The sequence below is a fragment of the Lathamus discolor genome, chromosome 3 (genome assembly GCF_037157495.1).
Source record: "Lathamus discolor isolate bLatDis1 chromosome 3, bLatDis1.hap1, whole genome shotgun sequence".
NCBI lineage: Eukaryota > Metazoa > Chordata > Aves > Psittaciformes > Psittacidae > Lathamus > Lathamus discolor.
Genome location: NC_088886.1, coordinates 76577013 through 76600092, shown reverse-complemented (window position 1 = coordinate 76600092; position 23080 = coordinate 76577013). Strand labels below are relative to the sequence as shown.

At 43.3% G+C, this 23080-nt stretch overlaps 1 protein-coding gene across 10 annotated transcripts in view; it reads left to right on the top strand.

Moving 5' to 3' along the window:
- The window catches only part of LOC136009721 (uncharacterized), a 54889-nt gene that overhangs the window by 19555 nt on the left and 12254 nt on the right, over positions 1-23080 (top strand). For 2 of the 10 annotated variants that reach the window (XR_010610632.1, XM_065669887.1), the window contains exons 2-3: positions 8121-8316; positions 9444-9859. The gene's annotated coding sequence lies outside the window, so the exon portion shown is untranslated. Of the gene's footprint in view, positions 1-7680; positions 8022-8107; positions 8317-9443; positions 9860-13802; positions 13929-17633; positions 19962-23080 lie in introns of those variants that run through there. The other 8 variants (XM_065669890.1, XM_065669889.1, XM_065669888.1 and 5 more) reach the window with 8 other exon arrangements.

Here is a 23080-nt window from a genome sequence, read left to right as displayed (position 1 = left end):
GATGGTGCCAGGACCACAGCACACCTTGTCTGTAAGTGTTTTACTAGTTTGCCTGGATTTTACAGTTGTTCAAGGGGCAAAGTTCCAAAGCACTGGAGGTGCCAGTGGCCTCAATGCTTGTCCATGCTGTCCCCCACACCCTGCCATTCATGACGGTCCAGCCTCGGGGAGTGTCTCTTGGTGGCATTCTTAGTTGTTTAACCTGAAGCAAGGCCTGCAGCATATGCAGCAATGTGCTGGTTCCCAGCAAAAGGACCAGGTTGGCTTCGGGGGTGTTCAAAGGATATTAAATTCTTAGAAATTCTCAGATGCTTCCATGAATAGCCACCAGCTGGGTTTCAAGCTGGTGTAGATTGGTGCCAAGCTGCTGAAGACATCTTTTTGTGGGACAGCACATGCTTGAGTTTAGCCTACTCCTCAAAGAGAGTCCTGAAGGTGCCCAGATGTGGGAACAGCTTTGGCTGTGCATAGGTCCTATCCACCAGGTCAGTGGTTGGACCAGGGTTTTATTTATGACAGCAGGCACAGCTCTGCACTTCTTCAGGACAGTGATGAACAATGTGGAGCATTATTTCAGCTGCAGGGGTGACTCTGAAATAAGGGTACTAATGCACATGGGTGCAGTGGGGCAGAGACGTGAATGATGTTGGTTGCTGCAGCGTGAAAGGGAGAGCAGTGCTACAGCTGTAATAGCACTGTTGCTTATAGAAGCATGAATTCTGGTGATGTGGGTGTCACAAGTCTAGTTTTGCCCAGACTCGCATCAACTGGGTGCTTTCCAGGGGTCTGTGCTGCAGGAGCTGAGCAGTCCCAGTCCTGGGTGGCAAAGGGACTTAGCAGTCACCGTTGAAATGGTTTCAGTTCTTTGTTTTCAGGCTTGCGATTTTGAGTGCTCAGTCAGGGGGATGGAATCATCTTTGCTTGGGAGCACAGGGGCTGGTGAGATGGTGGCTGGGCTGTGCCACCTGCTCTGGCAGGCTGGTTGGTGCAGGGTGTCCTCAGCATTCCCCTTGCTGCTTCCTGCCCGCTGCCCTCTGCTGCCCGTGGTCATGCTGTCCCCATCAGTCTGCCCCTCACACAGCATTGCCTATGCTTGGTCAGGCTCTGTCTTCTTCCTTTTCTTTTGCAGCATGTAGTCTTGCTGGGAGGACTCTTGCTCCTTGTTGATGCTACCTGGCACCGGGCACTTGGCTTGCTTGCAGCCCACCTCTGCTAATCTGGGTACCCCCTGGTGGGAGACAAGGCCCAGGGGCAGTGGCAAGTGGCTCAAAACCACCCTGGGCTGCCTGTGCAGTGCCTTCTGCACCAGTGTAGTTCTGCAGGGTAGATGGTGCTGGGGGGCTGGCCTGGGGACTCCCCAGTGGCAAGTGGGTCAGAACCACCCTTGGCTGCCACCGGGGGCTCAGCAGCAGATTCTCTGCAGGAGCTGTCAGGATCCTTCCGGGGACTCTCCACAGCACCGTCCCCTGCAGCCTCTGAAGACTTCTTGTAGCTTTGCACGGAGGTCTCCAGAGAGCTCTCCTCAGAAGGAGTCTCAGAGTTGTTCGGTGTTGGCCAGGGTGGGAGGTATGCTGACCCCCTGACCTGCTTCCCCTGTGGGTCCTGCAGTGGGGAGTCTGCCACCCCCAGAAGGGGTCAGCATCCCTCAGCATCGGTGTCACCAAGCAGCCTCTGCTTCTCCTGTGCCCCACCCAGTGCTGCAGCAGGTCAGGGACTTGGCTGTAGGAGATGGCGCTGGCAAGGCTGTTGAGGCTATCCCAGAAGGTGTCATTGCCTTCCTGCAGCTCCATAGTGCAGCTGTACTCTGCCCTGTACATCAAGAGGAGGTGGAGCTTTTTGAGGGAGGTGGTTAGGATGGGGACTTTGGGGACATCGGGGACTGTGTCCTCGATAGCTCCCAACCCAGCCACCACCTTTGAGTTCTTTGGGGTAGCCACCCTCTGCTGTGCACTTGGAGAGTTCCGGGAGCTTGTGGAGGACCTCGTCAGAACAGTTGGGAACATCAGTCACTGTGGTGTGATCAATGCTGGGAGGCTGTACCAGCACTGCCTGGTCCAGTGGGCAGTCATCACTCACTGCGTACTCTAAGAAACTGATGAACTCGGTGAAGAAATTGGCGATGGTGAGGCAGTTGGGGAAATGGAAGACATAAGGGCGAGTGTCCTCAGTGTCCCTTAGCCACAAGCACCACCATGCCGCCACCCTGCACAACATACTCAGGGAGTTCAGGGAACTCTTGGAGGAAGGCAGCCCAGCTGGGGGCATGAAGGATGGTGTCATCTCTGTCTGCGGTGTCAAACCAGGCAAGCCAATGGCTGAAGATGGTGTCTGCAGGCTGCTCAGTAAAGGCCTCAACGAATGCAGCTGGTCGCTGCTCGGACACCTCAGCTTGGGGGGTCACTGCAGCTGAGAAAGCAACCAAAGGCAAGCCAAGTGTGGGGTGATGCAAGCTTTACTCAGTGTTGCTGCCCCCTCTCAGGCTCCTCAACCTGCCAAGCCTCACCTCTGGGCTTCTCAGTGGTTCTGGGGGTCAGGGTATGCTGGTGGGGACTGGCGGTAGGGATGGTGTCCTCCAAGGCTGCTCTGTCTTTGCTGGAGGCCACCTCCTGTCCGTGGGTGCAGGGGAGCTGTGCCACGGGTGTGAGTGGCACCACAGAGGGGAGCTGCAGCAGCTGCCTCAGGGTCCCGAGGGGCCCTGACACCCCCTGCACCAGCTGGTAGAGGACAGGCTGGTCCTGGGCAGGCTCCAAGGACACCGGCAGCCCCGGAACAGAAGGTAACACACAGGACATCATGGGAGGTGGCACAGCCAGAGCTCAGACCAGACACTTCCAATGGCGCTGGCAGGTGGAGAGGAAACCTCTCTTTTGGGAGAAGCAGAAAGAGGTGATGGGGTGAGAAACTGGCAGGCAGAGCCAGCTGGGGGGTTACCTGGAGGGCAGGAGCACCGGGAGGAATGGGAGGTGCTGCTCTACCTGCCATGACCATTGGTGGGTGCCAGTTGGGCTTGCACCAGCTGCCTCTCTTCAACAGGTTCCACCCAACGTTCCACCAGTCCTGGCTGCTCCAGCAGCCTGGCAGCAATTGGACACCAACAGCTTCCCATTGCAATGGTTTCCTCCCCTGCTGACAATTCCCTGTCCTAAATCATGGTTTCTCATGCCCACAATGATTTCCCATCCCAATGGTGTTTCTTGGGGAGGTGAATTTTGTGTCCAAGGGGAAGGGATGGGGCTGACACTGCTGGCCCTGTGATGCTCATGTGTGCACTTCCCAGTGTTTTGTGGTGATGGTGGGAAGGGTTCTTACAGCACTTTTGGGTTGTTCTTGTCCTCCCTGCTCTGGTGTGGGCCAGAGCTTGGTCTCTGTCTCATTGTCGGGGAAGTGAAGCTGTGAGATTCGTGTGCCCGCACTTCCTGGGCACTTGCTGTGAGCAGAGCAAGGCGCTGCAGGGAGCAGGGCCATGAAAGGCTGCGGGACAGCTCTTCCTGAGTGCTGTGGGAGGGTTTCTGACTTGCAGCAGCAAATCTCATCACGGGAGGAGTCTGACCCTTCCTGGATGGCATCTTTGCTGGCTTTTGTCACTGTGTGACTGACATTTGCGACTCCGGCTGGTGGGACCCATAGGGCATGTTATGAAATTTCCCTGCCCCCTAAATATCAGTACATTCATTTGTTGCAAAATTGCAGGAGCAATCTTGCAGGCGAAATTGCAGGTACAATCACTAACACAGGTACAATCACTATACATCACTAACAGAAGAATCCTTTGATCCTTAGCTTTTCTTTAAATGCGTTTTATGATAGAACTAGTGATACCTTTTTGAGCAAAAATGTTAAATTTGTGCTTCAACTACATACTGTAGTTTCAGGCTTTCTTTTATTTTCTTATTATTCAGTTGTTTGTTTTGTTTTAATTCAGAAACACAATTAGTTAAGTCTGCTGATATTATACAGATTTTTAGAGCCTGTTTCCAAACAATGAACCAGTTTTAAGTGTTCATTGACTGTAGATTTAACTTTCATCAGCTTCGTATACATGGTTGGAGACATACCAGCAGATATTAAACTGAAACAAGCTTTTGAAACTCTTTAATGGGTGCTACAGAGTGTTCTTCCTTTCTGTTCTTTGGCCCAGCCTCTTGGGTCTGCTGAGGGTTTGTCTTCAGACTGGAGTTCATTTACCTTACTTCAAGTAGCAATGACTTAGTGGTGAGGCACAGTTTCTCCCTGTTGCTTCACAAATCATTCAGATAGATTTGAAACAGAGCAAGACTAAATTTGGAATAGCTTTGTGAAGTTGAGATTTTGTTTTTCCTCTTAATGTGGGCTATAAAAATACAGGAGGAGAATAAAACTGGATAAAAAGTATCACATATTCCAGAGATTATGTTCAAACTGGTTTTGATGCCATAAAAAGTAATTCAGGACCCATCTAAAGCTCTTGTCAAACAAAAATACCCTGAAATTGAACTTCACTGATAATCCTTGGAGTTGCATTGGCTAGGCATGGAGCATAGCAGCTGCCACTGCTTTGTAAATCAGTAAGAACTTTATTTACTGCTTGATTTCAAGCATTTATTAAAGTTCATATCCAAATCAATGGGGAAACCATTTTCATTGGCTTACGTTTGTCCTCCTGTAAATCTTTCTCTGTTATGCCAACACTAAGCTATGCTTTACAGAGGTGCTTATATTTCTTCATGTATCACCTTCTGCACTATCTCTCTTTGCCATGTTATGACTGTAATTCTGAATTTGAGGACTTCAGTAAGTAGTTTTATTGCATGCTTGGTGTTAACACATTTTACCCTTGCTTATGGTGGATCTGCAGCTGAGCTCAGAGTTACAGTGATGCCTGGTGCTGGCACTTTACAAAAGCGTATTGTAGGATCATTTCCTCACAAAAAATACCAGAATCACTGGCTAACTAAATGTTAAACTACCACGGCAATAAATGCTTTTCTGAGAAAGAAAAATATAGGGGTTTTAGTAGATCTTCCCATCTGGTTATGCTTACAGCCATTTTGGACAATGAAACCACACATAGCATTCTCACAATAGGATTTTCCGTGACAAAACCTTCTGGCAAAGCCTGTGTTTCTGGTACTAAGTAGGGAATTTCAGACAGAGAAAATGTATTTTTGAAATATTAATTTCACTAAGAAGCCACCTCTGGAGAAGATATGGAGCTTTGAAATGTCGTAAGAGTTTGGTTTTGAGAAGTCTTGCCACAGGCTAGTCCAAGAAAGTCAGTACTTAACAGCACTTAGCTCTTGTCTTAGCCAAGAAGAAATATGAAGAAGTATGAATCATATTATTATGGGATTAAGTGCACCCTCAGCAAGTTTGCTGATGACATTAAGCTGTGTGGTGCATTTGACATCCTGGAGGGAAGGGATGCTATTCAGAGGAACCTGGACACTCTTGAGAGGTGGGCCAGTGCAAACCCCATGAAGTTCAACAAGGCCAAGTGCAAGGTCCCACGCCAGGGTTGAGGCAATCCCAAGCACAACTACAGGCTGGACAGCACTGGACAATGAGAAGGATTTGGAGGTGTTGGTTGATGAGAAGCTCAACATGAGCCAGCTTCAGTGTACGCCTGCAGCCCAGAAACCAACCGTGTCCTGGACTGCATCCCCAGCAGCGTGACCAGCAGGTCGAGGGAGTCGATTCTCCCCCTCTACTCCACTCTTGTGAGACCCTGAGTTTTCAAGCACTAGAGCATTCCCTCTCAGTTGTAACTCAGGATTTGCACGTGTGTGAAAAGAATGGAAATAACTGATCGGCTTTTGTGGACTTGACTTTCTTCTCTAATTTGTTTTAGTAAGAAATATCTTTTAGTAAGATTAACTTGTTCCAGAACAGTCACTACCATGACTGCAATAACTACAGATTTTTTCAAGTTTGTAGAATTCCCCTCCTGCCTCAGGCTTTGTTAGTTATGTGAAGGATTGACATTTTAATGAAAGCTGCAGAAATTGACAACAGGAAGATGGTATACTCATTAATAAATGTGGTACATGAAGTACAAGTTGTTTCTTAAAAGCAAACCAGAAAACCTAACTATGAAGTTGTGAAAACTATCTGATCTGCAAGCCATATGCTGAATCTCTTTTAAGTTTTGATTTGACAAGCAGCTCAATAATCTCTGAGAGAATTTTTGTAGACATATTTTGCTTATATCAGAGCTTTATGCTGGATCTGTTTACCTGACTGACAAATCACTTCTGTTGTTTTGGTTAAAAGACATTTATATATTTCAGCTTGTTCTGCAGGTGCTTTTCAAGGCAGCCTAAAATGATGTGGTGGTGAAACTTTGTTCTAATCTTCACTGTTCACTTCTGAAGTGACAGTCTTCTGGTATGCTTTTGAGAAAGCACATGTGTATGTAAGATATGGGAAACGGAGATAGTTTTCCCTATTTGTAATGTAAGGTAGTAGAGCTTGCCTGTTTTTCACAGCATGGACTGCAATGTCAAAGAAAACTTAACTCTTCTTTTAACTTCCTGTGATGGCAAAGTTCATCCACATGTTTGAAACTCTCCATTGTTTGTAGGAGACCAGTGAAGTAATTTTATATTCAGAGAGAAGAATGACTGATGTAATTCATTAATTGGACTATGATCACTATTTACCCAACTACACAGATTGAGGAGCATAAAGAGAAGTCTCAAATTTCTCACCTATCTGCAAGCACCAAAATTAATATTCTTTCTCTGAGAACTGGCAAGTAAAAATGTTAAACATGCAGAGATATGTTTAGATTTTAAAAAATTAAATAAATCAAATTGTCGAGTGCATGAAAAATCACAGAATCACAGAATCCCAAGGGTTGGAAGGGACCTCAAAAGATCATCTAGTCCAACCCCCCCACAAGAGCAGGGTAACCTACAGTACATCACACAGGAACTTGTCCAGGCGGGCCTTGAATATCTCCAGTGTAGGAGACTCCACAACCCCCCTGGGCAACCTGTTCCAGTGCTCTGTCACTCTTACAGTAAAGAAGTTCTTCCTGATGTTAACGTGGAACTTCCTATGCTCCAGTTTACACCCATTGCCCCTTGTCCTATCACTGGATATCACTGAAAAAAGCCTAGCTCCATCATCCTGACACCTACCCTTTACATATTTGTAAACATTGATGAGGTCACCCCTCAGTCTCCTCTTCTCCAAGCTAAAGAGACCCAGCTCCCTCAGCCTCTCCTCATAAGGGAGATGTTCCACTCCCTTAATCATCTTTGTGGCTCTGCGCTGGACTCCTTCAAGCAATTCCCTGTCCTTCTTGAACAGAGGGGCCCAGAACTGGACGCAGTATTCCAGATGCGGCCTCACCAAGGCTGAGTAGAGGGGGAGGAGAACCTCTCTTGACCTACTAACCACTCCCTTTCTAATGCACCCTAAGATGCCATTTGCCTTCTTGGCCGCAAGAGCACATTGCTGGCTCATGGTCATCCTCCTATCCACCAGGACCCCCAGGTCCCTTTCCCCTTCGCTACTTTCCAGCAGGTCACCCCCCAACCTGTACTGGTACATGGGGTTGTTCTTCCCCAGATGCAAGACTCTACACTTGCCCTTGTTAAATTTCATCAAGTTTCTCCCCGCCCAACTCTCCAGCCTGTCCAGGTCTCGCTGAATGGCAGCACAGTCCTCTGGTGTGTCAGCCACTCCTCCCAGTTTTGTGTCATCAGCGAACTTGCTGAGGGTGCACTCAGTTCCCTCATCCAGGTCATTGATGAAAATATTAAACAGCACCGGTCCCAGCACCGACCCCTGAGGAACTCCACTAGTCACAGACCTCCAGCTAGATTCTGCGCCATTGACCACAACTCTCTACCTTCTTCCTTTCAACCAGTTCTTGATCCACCTCACTACTTGATCGTCAATCCCACACTTCTTTAGCTTATCTATGAGGATGCTGTGGGAGACAGTATCAAATGCCTTACTGAAATCGAGAAAAACTACATCTATCGCTCTACCATCATCCCTCCACCTAGTCACTTCTTATAGAAGGCTATAAGGTTGGTATGTAGTGTTAATTATATTTTCTCTTTTAAACTATCAAAATGTATATGTGCTTGTGTTGCATATTGGATTTTCAATTCAGCTAGATGTTTCAGGTCACCAGTGACTGACCCCAACTTCCCCCCGATCATCACCCCAACAAAGAATGAACTTTGATGAAACCAGATGGGCTCAGCAGTGACCATACAAGTTCGCTGATGTCATCAGCAGGCAACAGTCCCAACACTACACACCGTCTGTCCTGCTTTAAAAGACTGTTACAAGAGATGGAGCCCGACATCAATGGACTGGGTGAAGTATATTGAAAAATGTGGGATCTGAGCATGACATGAATGATATGGGATAAGGAGTGGATACTGTCCTGGATTCAGCAGTAGCAGCCATTTTTCTCCTTCTTAGTAGGTGGTGCAGTGCTGTGTTTTTGACTTTCAGCCTGGGAACAGCGCTGATAACACCGATGTTTTTAGTTGTTGCTAAGTGATGTTTACTCTGACCAAGGACTTTCTGAGTCTTATGCTCTGCCAGGGAGGAGGTGAAGCTGGGAGGAAGCAGAGACAGGACACCTGACTCAAACTAGCCAAAGGGGTATTCCATACCACAGCACATCATGCCCACTATATAAACTGGGGGCAGTTACCCAGAAGGCCCAGATCCCTGCTGGGGTTTGGCCGGGTATCAGTTGGTGGATGTTGAACAATTGTATTCTCTTCCCTTGTTATTCCCCTTATTGTTATTATTATTGGTGGTAGCAGTAGTGGCTATACCTTAGTTACTGGACTGTTTTTATCTCAGCCTGTAGGGGTTACATTCTTTTGATTCTCCTCCCCATCCCTCCGGGAGCTGTGGGAAGAAGAAAAGGGGGAGTGAGCGAGGGCTGCGTGGTTCTGAGTTACAGGGGCTGGGCGTAAACCGTGACAAATTCCTCACAGAAAGACACACACCTAAAAATTCCCTCAGAACGCACATTACTGGTGACTACTGCTGTAATAGGCGGGGTTTTCTATGGTTCTTGTTGCTTTCTATTGTCTGATGGCCACATAAATTTAATCCATTTCTCAAAATTCTTTTCTGTTTATTAATCAAACCAATTTTTGAACAACACCACACTTGTAAATAGTACCTCTCTGAAATATATATACGCCCTTAATTTGTTTAATCCTGCATCAGAGGAACCACATAGATCTAACAACTGGCTGGCCAGTTTTCAGTCTAAAGCCTCTTTCAAACTCTTTTCAGGAATTTGTATAAAGGACCTCATGTATGTATGTGATAAAAAAATCTGTTATGGCCAAAGGAATGTCTTTTGTCTGTGTTCAGATTTTCTCTCCTGACCCCTCCTAGGTATCCATTAATAGCAGTATTTTTACAGATGTTAAATGGTATGCTTGATTTTTACTTTGCACTTTTTTTTTTTCAAGCTCTAAATTGAAACCGAAGAAATCATCAACAGCTTGATAACTAGCGTGGAAACCAGAAATGAAACGATCTCTCTGGACGCTTGCAACTGTTGAGTATGCTTAAAAAGAATCCGCAGCTGAACTCATCTGTCCTTGTCTTGCTGTAGTCAAATAGTTACTCTGCTGTCCTTACCAGCCGTTCTATGTGTACATCAGTGCTGGGTAGCTTTGTGCTCCCCTAGAATTTATAAACTACATTTCAAATTGGTTTTAAAGATGTTTGCTTGAATTCATGGTATTATATTGTTCCATCATAAAAAATACACATATAACTCCTTAAAAGTAGTGCATGCTACATGTATGTAACAAGAAAAGTACCATCTGTGGTAGATTACAGAGCAGAAGACACATGGTTCAAATAAAGGAAAAAAAATCCATTGTTTACTATATTTTTATATTCTGCATCAGATACCACATGAAACTGTCCCTTTTTTCAGGCTTCTGTGTCAAATGTCAGGGAGTAAAGCCAGAGGAATGCATGCATGGCAGTGGCAGAAAATCCAGTGTTGTATGTCTTATTTGTTGAAGTATGCTAGAAATCTGTTTTAAGAAAGGGCAGCTTTAAAGAGGTAAGAAAAGTAATACTTTCTCTGACCATCTAGGAAGTCAAGCCTAGGACAGTCCCAGCTATTCTCTCCATGTCACTATGGTCACATGGATGTAATAAAGCCTTCCAGGCATGGGTACACTCCAGACTTTCAGCCCCACTCTGCAGCTTACTAATCAATATATCTCTCTCACAGCAAAATCCGTTTCTCCCATTTTTTGTTGCAAATATAAAGGTGCTTTTCTAAAAAAGAAAATAAAGTGTACATTAGTGAGCATGCTTTGCTTCTGACGTGGATGCAAAGCCTGCAAGGGCTGCAGACTCTTGGCTTCCCCTGGTAATCTCTTGTAGATTCACATGCACTTGCAAGAAACTGCCCTCGAACTAGTGTGCATCAGGGAACGCATAAGTCTGTTGAGAGAAGGTTTTGGAGGTGTATACCTCTGCATTTTTAGGATCTGTTCTGAGTAAGTATCCAAAGTGAAAATGGCTGTTGATATGTGGCTGCTGAGTAGGGCATCAGTGGCGCTCTAGAAATGAATTTTGAGAACTTAGCTATTAAATAAGACTGAGCAAGGTAGCTGATATAGATTGTATAGGTAAGAGAACAATTTCTCTGCATACAGTCAACTTCTGAAGGCAACGTAACTGTAACTGGGTTTGAGTTGGGCTCTTTATGTTCCCCATGGTTACACTTGGAGGCCTGGTCCCAGATTCTGGGGTCCCCAGAGCAAAAACTTCAGACAGGGTCATAAGCTGGCTTGAGGCTTCTGCAAATGCATACAATGTTGGTTTAAAAGCACTCCAAGCACTTCTTGCAGGCTGAGAGGTGGCAAACCTCCTCTATAGTGAAATGAGCAGTTCTTCTAAAACTAATCTACAATGCAGAGAAATCTGTTTGTGGCTTTTCACACGTTTATGCGTGGAACAGTTTCTCACACATTATAAAGTGTGGAACAGTTAATACTAAAGTGTTACATCTCGGGCTAAAATCATATCCCAGTGAAATCTATATGAAACCCAGCAATTTTATTGTTTATATTGAGGTTTAACTGAAATTGGTTAAACTGTGCTTAAAAAATATGCACAGTATACTGAAGTTGGTCTCAGGATGCTTATTCATAGAATAGCATCATAGAATAGTAAAGGTTGGAAAGAACCTTAAGATCCTCTAGTCTCAACCCCCCCCCGCCATGGGCAGGAATACTTCGCACTAAACCACGTCCATCCAACCTGGTTTTGAATACTGTCAGGGATGGAGCATTCACATCTTTTGTCAATGCATTCCAGTGCCTCACCATGCTCACACTAAAGAACTTCTTCCTTATATCTAACCTAAACTTCCCCTATTTAAGTTTGAACCCATTACCCCTTGTACTATCACTACAGTCCCTAATGAAGAGTCCAATTATGGTAATTATTAATTCTTATTATTATGGTTCCTATAAACTTTTTTAGACAGTACTTGCGTATCTTGTTTAATAACTTCTTATTCAGAAGGCAGCCATTCCTCTGCAGAGACTGCAGTGATCAGCAATGCCTGTCTTACTTCCATAGTGCCTGTGAAGAGTTCTGTTTGATGTTAGTGGAAACTTGAACCTTGCCTTAGCAAGACCTTCATGCCATTGACTGATAGGAAGGGCGAAAGTTTCACTCTGTCCTGGTGCCTTTGCCCAGGGAACAAAGCCATGTTGTTGAACATGGGGTTTCCTGGGGCTGTCCCCATGCCTGCTGCCTTTGCTGTAGCTGTTGAGGGTGCCGGCTGGGAGAGTGGCTCTATGGTGGGCATCAGAGGGTATCAGCACAGCCTGCGAAGGATGCTTGGTGGTTCCAAGCTGTGCTAGATAGGAAAGGTTGCACAGAAGTGAAGGTTTTGTGCAAAAACTGTTGGTAAGAAATAAGCATTTTGTATTGTAGCAGACTTAAGACGGAAGATGACCGAACAGGAATTTATGATGGTAGTTCAGCATGTGTTACAGTTACCATGATGAGAAAGGCTTGGAGTAGAAGCAAGCTTGGACAGCTTCTGTGAATGGAAAATCTTCAAAGACACTGATGTTTGCTAATGCTGCACAGAGGATCAACTTAGTATTCATTACATTTTTAGCTCTTGTAGTTGAGACTGTACTTTTTTTCTAGTTGGTTGGTTTGAAATCTGAAGACATTTGTGTATTAGGCCCTGACAGGCCTGAAAACTTGAGCATGTTTTGGAAATGCAAGCCCCTGCGTACTTCTTACAGTCTTTTTCCAGAGACCTGGGTTTATAAGGACCTACCAGGAATCCCTTTTGTCCTAAGTGTGGGAAGGGTGGGGAAAAAGGAGAAAAAGAAGGCAACACAAATGAGACCTTAAATAAGACATGGAAGTCTTACAGTCATACATGATACTATTTCCTTCAGAGAGACTGTGTCCAGACCTAAAATTGTGTAATGATGGGGCCTGAATTTCCATACATACTGGCAGGAGGAAAAAAAAAAAAAAGAAGTGTTAGACTGCAAGAATATTAAAAGTGATTTTGTAGTTCAATGTTTATTACTCATTGTCATGCAATGCTTTGAAAGCATAGGGAGGCTTTGTTTCATTATGCCAGCAGATCGTATCACAGGGAATCTGGCTACCCATGTTGATTTCTCATTGTTTATACTTAGTAGTAGATTTAAAGATATGAAAGTCAATAAGCTGTTAGTAAAGGCATAATTCAAAAAGGTGATTTTTTTTGGCACTGAGCATGCGACTGCAACTTTGTAGTCTACCACCGTAGTTAAACTAGTGGTAAAGCAGCCAGCTGCATCTGCCTGATTTTAGTGCAGGTCATTAGGAGAGAAAACAAATGACCCATCCTCTTTTAATAAGGAGAGAAAACAAATGACCCATCCTCGTTTAATAAGCTGTTGGTCTGATGATGAAAATCAGGATGTGAGACAGAAAATAAATCAGAGGACAGACTGAGCCTTCACTGCCGTGTAATGTAAATGTAAAACTGCATGGTGATCTTTTGCAGTGGGGACTTTCATTTGCCATTGCTTCTTGCCCAACTGTCCGCTACTGTGCTTGAATTGCTTTAATTCCCCTCCCCAGTGAATTTCTTCTATTATCTATTATCCAGAGAATGCGAGTAACATTTTGTTTTCCACATTCTTTGAGTTAGTTATTTTTCAAAAGTAATACAGACTCCTAATGTAGGGCTTAGAGACCGTTCATAGTTCAAGCGTGATTCTTGTAGTGGCCAAACACTGAATTCCAAACGCAGTCAGTAAAATAAGGTGCTGTAAACTGTATTCCTTCTATACTCATATTTTGTTATAGCTGAAGCCGCTTCTTGTTAGGAATTAGGAAACTGAAATGTCCTGGCATCTCTTTCAAGCAGGAAGACCTAAAACTTCAGCCGCACATCTGCTGGATTAGTTGTGGTACTTAAAAAAGATCTTGTGTTCTTAGTTAAGACGAACTGAAAACTGATCTGTAACACTTTGCACTAACTGTACAAACCATACGTCGTTTTATTAGTCGACATGCTATTTCACCCCCTTCCCTGCACATGAATTCAAAATCCTCCATACTTTCCTGCATTTTCCCTGCAAAATACAGGGCTCTACATAGTTCTGGTATTTCAGTATTTTTCACCATCTCCGTTTAAACAAAACAAAACAAAAAAGGCAAGAAAACGCAACCCACAAGCACAACTCTCCCTCCCAAACCACAAAACTTCACATAATGAATGCTTTTCCATTCATGGAACTTGCAGAGCTTATTACTGTTTTCATGTTTTTTAGGAAGGTGGGGTTCCAAAAGTTACCCAAAGTGTTCACCTTGGATGGAAGCTCGGTGTGTTTCTTGCAAGCAAGCTTTACTCATATAATCTCAGATTTTTGAGGCAGTGTTAAATTGGATTTCTTAAGGTAACAGAAACCTCTTTGTTTGAAACCCTCATATTCTAGAAATACCAAAACCCCAAGTGCAGTTTAGAAAAAAAAGAAATAAGAAACATCTGGTACGTTAGGATCCTGTCTGTACTGGCACAAAGATGAATAATAAAAAGACATTTTTTTCCAAGTCTGTTCTTGCAAATAATATTATTACAACAGTCTGCTGGCTGCTGAGTGTCTTACGGGAATGAGAACATGTTGCAAAGTGTTTCGAAGCACAGAACAGCTATACTTTGGAAATAGTTCTCTGTTGGATATAGTTCTCTGTTGGCTAGTTGCATGAGAGAATAGTGAGTTTGGCTTGTAGTTGTGGCAGGTTTGTGCATCTTTTACAGACATGAGCTCGCAGCTGTTAGCAGAACCAAGTGCAGTGTAAAAGTTTAGTGCCTTATTAGTTCAAACAGTCTATACAAAACTGGTATCCCAAACCCAACCTGTGCTCAACTATTGATAGGGATTGGGCTAAATGCCCCATTGCCTAGGGGTAGATTGTTGTGGGCAAGTAGCCAAAAGTCTTGGCACAGGGTGATTCCCCACCCTGAAAAATGCAGCAGGTAGTGGTTGTAGCAGTTCAAGTGAGGTAAGCTCATGCCAGCCACCATTTGAGCACTTGTATTCAGAATACAACTCCTGTGCTTTTCTAGTGTGCAAGCTGTGCACATCCTGGCAAAGATAATCCTAATGCTGTTCTCACAGAAATAGTGAACTCCCTATTTTAGCAGCAGTTGAACTTATTTCGGGCTATTTCAGCCAATACCATCATTTTGGGAAAAGTCTGTTGCAGAAACAATACTGTGAATGTACTCTTACTTTCTTCTTCTGGCTTTCAGTATATCCTTTGTATTTTCACTCGTTCTTTTCTTTACCCTATAGTCAAATGATGTGGTTTGTTGCTGAGTAGGTGGTACTGATTTATCTACATGTCAAACTAGCAACTCTTCAGTGAGCTGTATGTAGTCTTTGCCCCAGTGTAAAAGAGCTCTGCTGGCACCAGATGTCAGTGTTGGCCTGTGCTAGCAAGATTAGAAGGGCACATCTGTGTGTCCCCCTCTGCGCCAGAGGCTGAGCAAGTGCCTGAGGAGCTCAACATGTGATAACCTACCTGTGACTTGACATCACCTGCTAGTAGACTATTGATAAAAGCGCTATCGAAATGCAATCATTGCAATAAATTTATGAACCAAACTTGGATTAGAAAGTGATATCTGGCAGTATAGAATACTGGGAGCACAAACAGGAACTGGAATGGTTTTTATGCTCTTCTGAATGTGATTATCCGCAATTTCTTACAGGTTTCCCCTCAGTTATTCACTCTTTTGATTCTAGTAATTAAATTTAAAGGTGTGTTAATTTCTACAAAGCTGTAGATTTATTTAGATCAGCTGTTTGAAAAAAGCCATATTAATAAGCTGATATTGTTTATTGGGTTGGAACTAGTTGATCTTTAAGGTCTCTTCCAACCCAAACCTTTCTATGATTTTTATTCGACTATACACAATTATGTAAATACGTTAAACAGAGAAGACTTTTCATGTGTTTCTACCTGTAATCATCTTTAATGCCAGTGCTCTTTTTAAATACTCAGAGCACTCTGAATACTGTGACCATTATATACTTCTTGCCCCCAGTACAGTTACAAACCTGTTCAATATTATTCAATATAGGGCTTGTGGTTTCAGTAGATTAGCTTCCAGCAGACACTATTTTACTTGCAAGTCAGATGCTTCTCCTGAAGAGAATTTTTATCTCAATTAAATTTTATTAATGAAATAAAAATTAAAATAAGCTCTAAATTGTACATTTAGGATTATTAATAACATCTTAAATGTGTCTGATGATCTAATCCCTTACTTATTTGTTAACTAATGTATTTCTAGCTCACCCACATCTTTTTGCTACTAGTTATGTACAACTTGACCACGTCTTCGTTTGCAGCAAGCTCTCTGCTTTTCCTGACGCCTGTCAGTCGGGAAAGTTTTCTGTTTAAAATACCCAAACCCAACACACAGAAAAACAGTCGCAAAAACCCTGCACACTGAGCCCCAAGCCCCACCTGCTGGCCATTTTATAGCTCTTGTCAACCCAGAGATACCTCCAAATACCTAGCAGTATTTAGACAGGAGATTAACTCTGATTTTATGTTGCTTTTTACCCTATCTGCTTATTACCTTGTAGTCAGTCCTGTCTGTGATTTGCTGTCTCACATGCTGCACGCACTCTCTGTTACTATTTCCTATTCTGACCATAATGCTGTTATGGCATAATCTTTGACTGGTACTTCCGAGTCCTTCCACAAAATAAGTTATCAGTTGTTTAAGTATATTCTGACAGCAGTAACATAACATATGTTAAAGCGGTAATAACTTGGTTAAAAAATGGAAATACTGGTCTATTTTAGAAATACATAGAAGCCAAGAAGTAGCCACAACACACATTACAGCTTATTATCCTTGAAGAATTACAACCTGATAGTGTATTTCTAGCTGTGTAGTAAGCCTGCAAATTAAATACTCCATTTGCTCGAATTTTCCTGGTTGATGTTAGTAAGACCAACTGATGTTATGGGAATGGTATTTTAATAATGCTTTGAGAGATGAGGTTATACTTTGATCACTGAAAGGAGTTGTCTTTCAGTAAGGATTGTCTTGCTTTACTAAAAAAACCTGAAGACCTCTTATTTGCATGTTTGTTTTTTTTGTGCACTTTGTCCAGGGAAAAAGGTGCAGTGCACAATTTATTTTGTCATCCTCTAATTCAGTGACACCAATCCAAATCCTATTGCAGCTTAAGAGCTTTCTAGCTATTTTTATATCCTTTTGATTTTCATGCAAGTGAACAACTTGTCTCTCAGATCATAAATCTAATCACCGGTGGAAGTCAGACAGAAGAATGCCCCTTTATAAGTATTGTGCTGTTTTCTAGGATTTTCACACACACACTTGTGTTGCAAGTAATGACAGCAGGACTCGGCTTTCCGAACGTGAGGGCTGATGACTCTCTTCTTGCCTATTTTTGGCTCAGGGTGCAGAGTTCCTTAATGAATCTATTTGTGTGCAGCAGACTGCTGCAAAGATCAATATTTCCCATCTTGGTGTGGACAGTTGATGCAAAACACAGGATAATATTTTCAAAACTGCACATTTCTATCTAAAATCATATTAGTCATCTTTTCTAGACAAAAAATGAAGGGTCATGTCTGCACTCAGAGTGAGGTTACTTAAAATGCAGACAGAAAATGGCACATTAAAGTTCTCAGCATTTTCAGAGCATGGATTGATATACGTAGCTCTAAAAAATTCCAGGGTGTGGGTTTTTTCTTTTCTGGGAGAAAAGACAGATATTTGAACTCCAGCATTACCCACAGCACTAGTCATGTTTTCCAGGTTGGTTTCCTAGATGAACTGTGGTTTCCAGTCTGTTATATCTCTGGGATTCCTCTTCTACTATATTGACATCTGGCATAGTGATTTTACATGGTTTTGTGATTAGTTTCCCCATTTAAAATACATACTCCATTAAAAATGTTAAAAGGTAGTGACATAAGTTATCTTCCAAAGGAAAAATGGTTGTGGCTGCAAAATGCTACCTCTGCTTTAATGGTTCAACATGAAGTTTTAATCATGGGTGGTTAGAGAGCCTAGTCATAACTTTGGTTTTTTTTTTCTCCTTACTTTTGAGTTAAAGCCTGCATCAAACAATAATCAGTGATAAGACAAGCATCTGAGGCAAGCAGAGAGAGAGCAGTCTATGAAGCAATGGAAGCACCAAGAAACCTCTCAAATCTTGGTCACCTTTAGCACAGCTACTGTGGCCCAGCCCTTCCTTTAGCAACACCTGGAAAATGCTACTGAGATCAGAACACTTTCAGAGCAGTAAGCAAAAGCAAAACATGGTGCTTGTTGGAAAGGACCTGAAGATCATCTGGTTCCAACTCCCTGCCATGGATAGGGACACCTCACAGTAAACCATGTCACCCAACGCTCTGTCCAACCTGGCCCTGAACAACGCCAGGGATGGAGCATTCAAAACCTCCATGGGCAACCCATTCCAGTGCCTCACCACCCTAACAGGAAAGAATTTCCTCCTTATATCCAATCTAAACTTCCCCTGTTTAAGTTTTAACCCGTTACCCCTTGTCCTGTCACTACAGTCCCTAATGAATAGTCCCTCCCCAGCATCCCTATAGGCCCCCTTCAGGTACTGGAAGCCTGCTATGAGGTCTCCACACAGCCTTCTCTTCTCCAGGCTGAACAGCCCCAACTTCCTCAGCCTAGCTTCATGCGGAAAATGCTCCAGTCCCCTGATCATCCTCGTGGCCCTCCTCTGGACTTGTTCCAACAGTTTCATGTCCTTTTTATGTTGAGGACACCAGAACTGCACACAATACTGCAAGTGAGGTCTCACAAGAGCAGAGTAGAGGGGCAGGATCGCCTCCTTCGACCTGCTGGTCACGCTCCTTTTGATGCAACCCAGAATACGGCTGATTTCTGGTCTGCAAGCGCACACTGAACACATGTTCAGTTTCTCATCGACCAGCACCCCCAAGTCATTCTCCGCAGGGCTGCTCTGAATCTCACCTTTGTCCAACCTGTAGCTGTGCCTGGCATTGCTCCGACCCAGGTGTAGGACCTTGCACTTCTCGTGGTTGAACTTCATAAGCTTGGCATCAGCCCACCTCACAAGCGTGTCGAGGTCCCTCTGGATGGCATCCCTTCACTGTAGCGTATCGACCGAACCACACAGCTTGGTGTCATTGGCAAACTTGCTGAGGGTGCACTCAATCCCACTGTCCATGTCAGTGACGAAGATGTCAAACAAGACTGGTCCCAACACCGATCCCTGAGGGACACCACTCATTACCGGTCTTCAGCTGGACATTGAGCCATTGACCACGACTCTTTGCATGCGGCCATTCAGCCAGTTCTTTATCGACTAAGTGGTCCACCTATCAAATTGATGTCTCTCCAATTTAGAGACAAGGATGTCCTGTGGCACAGTGTTGAACACTTTGCATAAGTCCAGGTAGATGACATCAACTGCTTTACCCTTGTCCATCAGTTCCGTTCTTTCTACTTACGGATGATAAATCAGGTAAATATGTTGCACAAAACTGAGTTTTGAACATGCAAATAATGTCCATTACGAGTTTGGTGTAGACAGGATTGTGACAAAATCAGCTGACAGAAGGTTACTTCATGGAATTATAGACTTAATCCCTTTTTAGCTGTACTTTTGTATGTCATCAGCTTGTACAACACAAATTGCATGTTTGTTTTTTTTTTTCAGCCTTATGTCACTCATAAATAAAAATAAATTTATGGTTGGAAATGTGACGCTCCAGTGCAGCCTTGGTTGTAGCAATCATGAGATGGTCAAGTTCGAGATCCTCAGGACAGTGAGAAGAGCATGCAACAAGCTCACTGCCCTGGACTTCAAGAGAGCAGACTTTGGCCTCTTCAGGAACCTGCTTAATAAGGTTCCATGGGATATAGCCCTGGAGGGCAGGGGGGCCCAAGACTGTTGGCTGATATTCAAAGTTCACCTGCTACAAGCTCAGGAGTGTTGCATCCCGACTAGAAGGAAGTGTGGCAGGAGGGCCAGGAGACCTTGAATGGACAAGGAGATGCTGAGGAAACTTCAAGGGAAAAAAGAGGCTTATAAAAGGTGGAAGCAAGGACAGGCAGCCTGGGAAGAATACAGGGATGTTGTCTGGGAAGCTAGGGACCAGATTAGGAAAGCTAAGGCCCAGTTTGAATTAAACTTGGCTAGGGATGTAAAAGGTAACAGGAAGGGATTCTATAGGTACATTGTGAATAAAAGACAGACTAGGGACAACGTGGGCCCTCTCTGAAAGCTGTCAGGAGAATTGGCTACTCTGGATTTGGAGAAGGCTGAGGATCTTAATGACTTCTTTGCCTCACTCTTCACTGGCAAATGCTCTGACCACACCACACAAGTCTTGGAAAGCAGACACAGGGACTGTGAAAATGAAGACCTTGGGCCCACTGTAGGAGAGGATCTGGTTCTAGATCATCTTAAGAACCTGAACGTGCACAAGTCCATGGGACCTGATGAAATCCATCTGCGGGTCCTGAAGGAGCTGGCAAATGAAGTTGCTAAGCCACTGGCCATCAGATTTGAAAAATCATGGCAGTCAGGTGAAGTTCCCAACAACTGGAAAAAAGGAAATATAACCCCCATTTTCAAGAAGGGGAAAATGGAAGACCTGGGGAACTACAGACCAGTCAGTCTCACCTCTGTGCCTGGCAAAATCTTGGAGCACATTCTCCTGGCAGGCATGCTAAGGCACATGAAAAACAACAAGGTGCTTGGTGACAGCCATCATGGCTTCACTAAGGGGAAATCCTGCCTGACTAATTTGGTGGCCTTCTATGATGGGGCTACGGAACTGATGGACAAGGGTAGAGCAGTTGATGTCATCTACCTGGACTCGTGCAAAGCGTTTGACACTGTCCCACATGACATCCTTGTCTCTAAATTGGAGAGCATATTGTACAATTAAGTTAAATAATCTAGACCCCTAGAATTGGGGGTTTTATTGGTTTCATTTTAAATTAATAATATATTTAATAAACTTGTAACTTCTTGCATTAAACCTAGTTCAGGCTGATCCATAACCTAAAGCAGAAATGTTGGTTTATAGTATCATCAAATTTTATATTCTTAATTTTTCATTTTATCAAGTAGTCCTACATGTTTGTCTTTTTCACTAGTCTGAAAACAGTAATTGGAGTTCACCACTTCTGTGGAATGAGAGGGGGAGGTAAACAGTAGTAAACGTAACATGAACTATATTTCTTCCTAGCAAGGAATATCCACTAACTCTGTTACTGAGGGGGATGTTCAAAGCTACTTTCGAACACTCAGTCATAAAATGCGCTCAAGGCACTAAGTCTAGATCTTTGATAAGAATGTATATGAATAAATCAATTAATAAATTTAGTAACACAAACCAGTTATGCTATTGTAATGTCTTGCTTCCCTATCAGTGCTTGCATTCTCAAAGGTTTCTAAGTACAGCACTGTCTTACTACTGTAACCACTAACATTTGCCAGAATTTCTTAACTGTAGTCATCTCTTTGTAGCTGCAGTCATGGCAAAGTCTCTTGTCTTGTGCTCCCCTGAGAGTGCCTCTTATTTGGATTCTTGGAAAATAAATCAGTGACTGTTTCAGCCCACGTTCTAGCTAGTGGATGACCTCTGTATCCCTTTGGATAGCTCTGTAATGACTCACAAGTCTTGTCCAATCCTGTCTTTCTTAACATTTTTCCATTCCTTCAGTTACAGAACAGTGATTTTTTTTGCAGTTCAGCTTCAAGAATATGAAAGAATTCTGTTTAACATAAATTAAGTTAGTTGACTAAATCTGTGCTTCTTACTGGGATCTTCATGTGGCAGTTCATTTCCTTTTCCCTGTTAGGAAATTCTGTTTGACAAGTTGGCGTTCGAAGCAGCTAGCAAAAAGAGCAAGGTACCTCCTGGCTGTCACTTGTCTCTGTGTACACCAGGCTATGCAGTGTGACATTTGTCTGGCACTCCATACATTGCCCCCATGTTCAGCCCAATTTAATGTGTCAGTTTGCACAGATTGTATTTTGGAAAAGAAATTTGGCCATGCTGATATGTGGAACTGTTTGATCGCAAAACCTCTGTGTTAAACAGTGGGAAGATAGTCATCTGTTTGCAAAAAAAGAAGTCTGAGTAAAGTATACAGCCAGTGCATGAGGTTTTTACAGGTCCAGAAAACCACCAGGAATATAGTAAACATTAGGTGGAGAGTTAATTCTCATACAGCATTTCTGATAATAACTCTTGGTTGAAAACCGGTTACAGAAAATAATGTTTTGTTATGTTTAACTACCTCAGTGCAGGTAACACGACTAACCAAGGCTGTGGTGCTGAGAACTGGAACAAGTAGATTTCTCCACACAAGAACATCCATTACTCTATGGGCTGTGGGTGCGTCCCTACCAGATCTCTGGTAACTAAGTGTAGCTAGGAAGCTGTAGCATCAGCATTAGCTTCCCATATTTTGGGGAAGCTAATGAGTTTCAGTAATAGGCCTCTGTAAGACAGCTTTGTCCAGGTCATCCAGTATCATGTTCCTGTTCAGAGCTTCCATAAACTGTATCTCAGCTTAAAATACCTTTTAAGTTACTCCAAGAAAGAACACGATTTCTTGCAAAAATAAATCTGAATCTTGTGTTATTTGATAATTTATGAGGTTTTGTGTTGTTTTTTTTTAAATTTTGCTAATTTTTTGTATTTTTCATAATTTTCATACCTTCACAGACAAATAAGCAAAGTCATTACTTGAGATTTAGAATCATAGGGTAGTTAAAGCCAGGTTATTTGAGGTATTTATCCATCTTAATATTCATGTAAGACGCCTAAGGCAGATCTTAAAGACAGTTAGGCAACAAAAACCTATGTGTTGAATGTTGTTTTGTGGGGTTTTTTTCCCCTTCTGAAAGAGTTTATAGCATGAGAATTGTTGATTTTAGCTTCGTTCTGGTTTTGAACACCAGAGTGCCACTGCACTGTGTGTAATTGCTCAGGTTGGACCAGTCACCCGGACTTTTGTAAAACCTGCCTGGGTCTGTCTGGGCAGTCAGGCTGTAGCTGAGCATTTGGCCAGAGTTTCCTTTCCCAGCAAGTTTGTGTTTTAGTCCCTTCACTGTTTCTGGCCCCACATGAGCCCCGGTTGCTGCACTGTCCTTCCACATCCAAAATCCAGCGAAATAAAACCACACTTCATGTAAAAAAGTATTCCCATCTGCTATGATAAAGGTTTAACAATCACAATGATGGTTACATTGTGTGGTGTAAATGCAGCAGGTCTCTAGATCCAAGTTCTGGAAGTTGTCCTCTGTGCATGCACATATCTATGCAACAGTCAGTACAGAAGGAAAGCCTCACTTGTTTGGAGACAAAATATATGATTTTTTAGAAATAATGTTGGAACTGGAAGTTTTATTTTTATCAATAGATTTGATCATCTTGGCAAGAAAGAAGTTTTTTTAGTGGAAAAGGCTGGATCTGAGAGTCTTTAGATAGAGTATTCTGAAGAAGGGATTATATGCAGTAACTAGCAGAAATACTT